Consider the following 8589-nt stretch of genomic DNA (forward strand, 5'->3'; position numbering starts at 1 on the left):
TATTTAGAATATATTTAAAAGAATTAAAATATTAGTAAAATATATTTTTGATATTTTAATGATAAATAAAAACAAAATGCAGAGTTAACCAAACCTAAGATTTTTAGGTTTCAACCAAACTCGACTCCTTTTAGTCCATAGACACCTTTATTTTTTTTTTCAAATAATATATTTTTAGAGAATTAAGAAAGCCAATTATTTTTGCAGCTCCACAAATACTCACCCCTTGCAAATACCATAATTAGGATGTTAAAAATTTATAGATTTGATATTATATTATAAATTTTTAAATTTTAAATATTATATTTGAATATTTCATTATAATTTAAAGATCATTCATAATATTAATCACTTTTATAACTTTCAACCACGAATTAGACATTGTCTGTATAAAATATTGTAAATGCTTCTATGATTCCTTGTTATTAGGCTCTACTTAATCATTTGTGTATTTATATTGTGTAACAATTGAAATTCATGTACTTGTGTTATGTTTTATATGAAAATTACATATCACAATTTCATGTCGACATGAAAATATAAAATATATTTTTTTTATTTTATTAAATTTATATATAATTATTACTAAAATTTTACAATAGAACAATTATGTACCTTTGTGTTAAACCAAGCAATAGAGTTTTATTTTCCACAAATTAAAACTTTGTTCATACTATCAATGAAGTTTTGTCTGAATAATAAGAAAGAGGAATTGGAAGCATTAGAGTTTATAATAGAATCTCATGCTATGTTGGATTTAATTTAATTCTATGTTGGTTTATATTGATTTGTTTATTGATTTTTCTATAAATATACTTTTTTTATTATTTAATTATTATTATTATTTTTTACCAATGATCAAACTTGATTAAATATCATTCATTTCACAGTCATTCTCTTAGTTGTTGTAGTTGGAGTACTTGTTAATTATTAGGTGTTTACAGACCCAATTACTATCTAGGCTATTGATCAAAGACTTTGATTCAATCCTAAATATGATTTTTTATGGTTAAGTAGATATGTTATAAAGCCAGGCTATCCGTCTAGGTCTAAAAGTCCGTCAAATTTTAAGAGGGTTTGACAAAAATTAAAGCATGTTAAATGGGCATGAGCACATTTTTTTAGGCTTGTTTAAATTTTGGACTAAATATTAAACAAAAAAATTAAAATCCAAGTCCAACTCGACTCAAATATAATATATATAATTAAAATATTATAATTATATAAGTATATATATAAATTTTTATTTTTATATTTTAAAAAAGATTTTTTAATTTTTTATTGTATAAATTAAGTTTAATGGAAATTTTGGACTAAGTATTAAACAAAAAAATTAAAATCCAAGTCCAGCTCGACTCAAATATAATATATATAATTAAAATATTATAATTATATAAGTATATATATAAATATTTATTTTTATATTTAAAATTTTTTTTTTAATTTTTTATTGTATAAATTAAGTTTAATGGATGGCTTTGGTATTTATTTTTTCAATTTGGGCCAGTCTTAGAAAAATTTTGAGGCCCAAAATTTCAAATCAAACCAAGTCTAAGCAAGTATATAAGCTATTAATAGTAAGTATGAACCCAACTTGTATCAACTCATAGACACCTTTATGCTTGAGTTCAATGTTGAGAATTTTATTATATTAATAAATAAAATATTTTAATTAAATTTTAATTTTAAAATATTAATATAAAAATATTTTTAACATTTTAATAACAAATTTAATTAAAATGGGCAAATTAACTCTAGGGTATTTCACCTACAATTCTTTTTATTATAATTCTATAATTATTCATTTAATTAAAGAATTATATATGGATCCACCACTTATAAATGTGAATTTCATAGGGTTAGCAACGGGTCGGATCGGGATGGTTTTTGCTCGCCCCGAACTTAACTCGACCCGAAAATTTTTTTATTTTTTTCATATCTGAACCCAACCTGACCCGACATTGTATAAACTGTACCCGACCCAACTTGATCCGAAATTAATAAAATATTATTTTTTAAAATATAAAATATTTTTTAAATATAAATATATAAACATATAATTATATAAATAAATATAAATAAACAATTAAATAAATAATTAAAAATAATTTTTGTGTAATTAAAAATAATTTTCTTAATAATACCTGACCCGATCCAACTTGAAATCCAATTTTCAAAAAAAAAAACTGACCCTATGAGGTTAGGTCGGGTCAAAACCCGCTGGGGATGGATTGGGTTGCCAATCCTAGAATTTCATATAAAATTTTTATAAATTTCACATAAATTTAAATTACAACTAATTGCTATAACAATTGAAAGTAATATACTTTTTTTATTTTGTAATTAATATTTTAGCTTGTAGTGTGACTTATACATGAAATCGTGAAGTTTGGGTTAAAAAATACTTTCCACCCTTTCATTGTCGTTTCCTGTTACATTCTGTTTCTTCGTGGAAAAAAGAAGCTTTTATTGCAAGTTTCATTTTCATTTTTTTTTTAAAAGCATTTCATAACTACTTTTAAGTCTATGAGACTATAACATCAAATATTGTATTGGTTGAGAGGATCTTGACATTGGTGTCAACTTTCGAATTCACATTGTTGTGGTATGCACGTTTTTTAGTTGGAATACGTACTTGGGTTCTTAAAGTATATATGAATATAAAATATAGTTGTGATCTGTCTATGAGTTTTTCATTTTTCTTCTTTATTTTTTTGTAAATGAAGAATAAGATAATAACAAACGATCAACAACATAATACCAGACGATGTCATAATTGCAATTGTAAAATTTACATAAACTATTAATAAAGGATAAAAAAAATTTTTCTGTCATATATTACTAGAATGAAGCCCTCGCTTTGCATGGAATTTAAAAAATATATATATTTATAAAAAATAATTTTAAATTGAATAATATGGTAAATAATAATACTTAAAAATAATGCTTTTTTCTTTAATTTTTAGCTTTTCAAAATACTTACTTTAATATCAAATTGCACTTTTGGCTTTTATATAAAAAAAGGATTCTAAAATGAGAAAAAAAGTAAAATACAAGTAGAAAAAACTAAGAAAAGTAAATATGTTCTCTTAATAGCAACTACAATGTTGGTAGTTGGCCAGCCCCCACAGAAAGTTATTGAGAAATTAACTCCAACTTGCTAGACACTTCACATTATTTATGGTCATATCTTCACCATTAGTTTTACTTTAGTGTGAATAACGTTTTAATTTGTGGAAAATAAAAAGTCTTGTGCTTCCTTTTACATGCAAAAGCACGTACTTTATCTCATTGCAAAATTCTTCTAAAGTATGTCGGCCACTTTTAAGAGAGTGTGATTTAAGTAATAAATTAGTTTATTTAATTGATTTATAAGTTTTGGCTCTGTTTGTTTTGCGAAAAATGACATTTGAAAAATGATTTTCACATTTTTAGGTGTTTATTTGGTAAAAAATTAATCGGTCAACAAAAAAATAATTTACTGATCTATAAAAAATAAAGTTATTTTTCAAAATTATCTTACAGATTTAAAAAAAGGAAAGATATTTTTTGAAAAAGAACTGTCAATGAGTAGAATTATTTATCAATACTTTTAAGTATAATTTTACTTATAAATAATATTATATTAATAAATAAATATTATTATATTAATAAATAATATTCTAATATATTAATAATATTACAAATAAATAATATTATAATATATTAATAAACAATATAAAGAATAATAAATAATTTTATTTTAAGTATTTTTATATTAACATAATATTTTAATATTAAATATTATTATTAAAATATAATTATTTTTTATATTAATAATTTTTATAATAAATAATTTCAATATATTTTAATAATAAATAATTTTTAATATTTTAATAGTTATATTAATATTATTTGAAAAAAATAAAATTTTCAAAAAACAATCAAATGACCAAAAATATTTTTCATTTATTTATTTAAATAATAAAAAATATCTTTCAATTCAAAAAATGTAAATATATTTCAAAAATAATTTTTTACGAAACAAATGAACCTTCAATTCTTAGAATTTGCCATCACGAGAGAAGACAGCGAAAGACACTAACACTCCTTTTTGGTATGGAGGAAAGGAAATCAAATAGAGTATAAGCAAGGACCTTGGCTTGCCAAAGTTTTTGAAGTCTAGTTCTGATTGATTGTGTTATTCTATTATAAAATAATTTATTTTTTAATTTTATTTTAGAATATATTTAAAAATATTAAAAGATTAGTATAAATATATTTTTAATATTTTAATGATAAATAAAAATGAAATGCAGAGTCCACCGAACCTAATATTTCTAGATTTCAACCATGCTTTGCTCCTCTTAGTTCATGGACACCCTTTTTTTTTTTCAAATAATATATTTTTAGAGAATTAAGAAAGCCAATTATTTTTGCAGCTCCACAATTACTCACTTCCTGCAAATAAATCGATTAGGATGTCACTATTTTTAAAATTTATACTTTAGGTGCTATATTAAAAATGTTCAAAATTTAAATATTATATGAAATATTTTATTATAATTTAAAGATTATTCGTAATATTAATAATCTTTTTAATTTACCATCATAAATTGAACATTGGTTATATAAAATAATGTAAATGTTTCTATGATACCTTGTTATTAGACTCATCTATGTGTCAGACCATCTGTTGATCTCAACTCAATTAAGTCTTGAACAAAATTTTTAAAGTTTTTATCAAGGTTAGTTGCTTTTTTTTTTCTCGTTAAATATAAGATTTTAAGGTGCTAAGCATGTTGACTTTTTTAGATGAAGATGAGGGAAACTGCTTTAGGTTTTCCTAATTTCTTTTTAATTTTATTTAATTATTTATTTTTAAATAAGTTAACTAGTAATAAGATTTAAATGAGAATTGTTTTAATCTTGGTAAGTGTATAATATTCATCAAAAGTTTCAAAATTGATGCCTAAAAAACACTTTTTTTAGATCATGCTAATATAATTTAAACTTCAATTTTTTTTTATTTGAGAGTGTCAAGGATTTATCTCTAATTGAAAATTTTGCACAAAATTTGACTTCAAATATATTAAATTATAATTTATGTTTTCCTTTTAAATTACAGCATCTAATGGATCAAATAATCACTAGGAAAAAAACTAATGCATAACGTAAATCGCTTAGACCAAATGATAACTTATTTGGCTGAATAAATGTGATAAATTGACATCGAAATTGATTCGTAGTAAAAAATTTTTAAAAAATCTTATAGTTGAAATCGGAAGAATTTTATTGTCTAAAGTTTCCAACAATTACCAAATTTTTTTGATGCAGAAGATGTGGTTGGAGATCTCAAACTTGCAAATTATTCCTCAATAAAGGTGCTGTCATCCTTCAACAAAGAAATAACCTACAATACGATGCCGCAGTTAGTGCAAAGGAAACAAAAAGCCTAATATACTAACAACAAACACTACAAATCTTACATTAGCATTATTTGAATGAATTATAGAATTGAGACTGGCAACTGTGGCCTCATTCAACACCCTTGCCAAAACAACATCCCGGAAAACGCAATCAAAAGCAAAAATTACACAAATAAAGACATGACTAGATACTAAATGTCAACCCAACATGCAGTTTAGAAAAATAATCAATTGTAAAGCTAATGAACATGAAAATAGAACAAGCATCAAACAACTTCAACCCGACGAACAATGCAAGATAATTGTTACACCTAAAAATTTCATGTAAAGAACTGTTTCTCGTATAATCAATAACTTGCAAAAACTGACATGTATTCTTCAATAATGACATGAAATCACACATCATAACTACTTGCAATAAAAGTTAAAATGTATCTTAGCAATTCTATGCAACTTTTAAAATATGAAGTTATTATGCAGAAGCTAAGACTCTAGTTTTGGATCAATAAATTACAGTTTAGCAGTTATATAAGTAAATTTGCAAAGTAAACATCCAAGTCAATCCAGCAATAGTCGCAGGTAATAAATCTGATAACAAATGATATCCATAATTAATTCATCCCTAAAAATTTTCTCCAAAACTTGAGGACTGTTGAGCAAAACTGTAAAGCAAATAATAATATAAACCACAGATCCATGAATCACCTGTAAAATACAATCATTCCTTAACTAAGAAATAAGAGCATTCAAGTGAGAAAGAGTACTAACTTATCCCCTTGACTATTTTAAATATCATTTGAAGACCGTCTATATTTTCCAAGTCGCAGATTCTGAATAGCTCCATAAGTTTCTGGAAGAAATCTTGCTGCATTAAAAGCAAACTCAATTCAGAATGTCTAAAATATTTTGAAACTAACATAGATGAAAAGTCAAGACAAAGATATTAAATCATAAAGTTGAAACTGATACAATAAAAACCCAGAAATCAAATGATAAAGACACGACATCAGTAGGGAAAATATAAAAAGAACCACAAGCATTGTTATTTCAGTCGCATCAGCTCTATTCTCAAGTAATAGCAGGTACATTCACATCAAACAACTTTTATACCAACAGTAATAGTAAAGCGATATTCTTTCTGTGTGCATAACATGAGACAGGCAAGCAAAATATCAGAGGAAGGGAAGAGAAAAGAGAGAAAATGAGAGGGACGGGTCACCTTAGAAGAGACATTTACACTGCTAAGAAAACCTGCACAAAAGAGAAAAAAAACCTATTAGAAGGAATACATATAAAAAGACAAAGTGAAAAAGAAAAATCAAATTCAAGACTTACCTATTTGATCATCAAAGAAATCTCTTAATTACAAGAAAACGAGATCACAGTAAATTCACCCTTCTTCCTCATTTGATTCCACACCCATACATACAAATCTCTTGGTATTGCATTCAATATAATTTTCCAGTTCTCATACCAAGGATCTTGTACATAAAATACTTGTTTTGCTTGGGAAGCAAATACAAAAGGTTCATCTTTTAGATCCTTGCTCGTATGAATTAAATTTGAGGAATTCACAAGGGTAAATCCATATTGATCCTTCTTAATGCCCTTGCCTTCATTAAGGCTAACCCAATCACTCCTAAACAATTTAGAGAAAATGAGTTAAAAACTCTCAGTAGGTGAAGGTGCTTATGAGCCCAAGAAACTCTGATTCAAAATGCAAGAAATAATAAACTACAAAATAACATACCCCACAACTTATTCCCTAAACTTCAACTAAACCCACGTTTGGTCCTTCCTAACAATTGCTGCAAACATGCAATTCTTTCCATTCACGAGAACTTAGAAAAATGGAAAATAGACACTGTCATCATACTAATGTAGCACAAGAAATTGACCAAGGAAATCAAGAATCTATATTTTTATAGTTTACTGACTCCACAACAAATTGTTCAAGGAACTAGGTTCAATCGGTTAAATTTGTTGTTCACACGTTGTACCAAATCACAAATCACAAGAAAAAACCACTTAGAATTGAGATTGAACTTGACCAAACAACAAAATCAAGATAAGCTGCATCAAATAAGACTTAATCTCGATCGAAATAAAAAAAATATATTGTTAACCATTTCGTTCATTACAAAATCAGAATCAAAATGAAGAGAGATAGGAAGTACCTGTTTCAAAACGACACTAACGGAGAAAATGACAACGATTGAGCTGAAACTGGACAGGAAAAAATCAGGGATTTTTTAAAAATTAAGAAAAGATTTGTTAGATTTTTGTCTCTAAACTGATTTGAAAATTATAGACGTAAAAATGTGAAAAAGATAGAGGATTAGCGGAAGATGAAGATAGTAATCTCATGGAGAGCAAATGCACTTGGCTTAGATGGAAATGCAGAGGCTTAGCAGAGATATTGTTACAAAAACACAAATGCACAGGCTTTCTTTCAACGCAAAATAAAGGGGGCCGGAATTAGCAGAGAGTTTTGTAGAGTGGAGATGCAGAAATGAACTAAAGGAAAAGTGGACAGTTTTTTTAGTGGGTTAAGCCCATGCAGCTGTAGAAAGCAATGATATTCTCGGCACAAACGAGTTTGTTATTTTTGGCAAGTTGGCTGTGTGTGCACATATTATCATCCCTTCACTATCTCATATAATCACTCCTATTCCATCCAGTTTTCGCTTTCCGTCAAGGCCCCATCGAAGTTTACTTTATAGCAGTCACTAATTGAGAGTTTCCATTTTTGAGATACCCATTTGGCGTTTGCTGCATTATGATCTGTTTCTGCTGAGCTTGGTTGAATTCCAGCAAGAAAGTTTTGATGAATGTCGCTGATGCGAGTAAACTCCTTTGCTCTCTATGAACCTCATTATTTCGATCGTTCCATATTATCCATCATGCTATCGCAAACAATTGGAATTGTTCATACTTAAGTTTCATAATCATCTTAGGGAACCAACCTTTACTCTCTTGCTGCACTTTATTATCGTACTCCCACTAATGGTTTAGGTATTCCCATACTAATGTTGCCAAGGGACATTCACCACCCTGCACCGCAAGCAAGTTTTCTCCACTGGAATCTGCCTTCTAGCCAAATTAACCATTACCTGTATAATACCGTGACAAACCCGTCACATGAAAGTCCTAATCTTTGCTGCATTTACATCAGTTCCTT

This window comes from Durio zibethinus, chromosome 27 (assembly GCF_047325235.1).
Source record: "Durio zibethinus cultivar Kanyao isolate XHJ-2024 chromosome 27, ASM4732523v1, whole genome shotgun sequence".
In the NCBI taxonomy this organism is placed as follows: domain Eukaryota; kingdom Viridiplantae; phylum Streptophyta; class Magnoliopsida; order Malvales; family Malvaceae; genus Durio; species Durio zibethinus.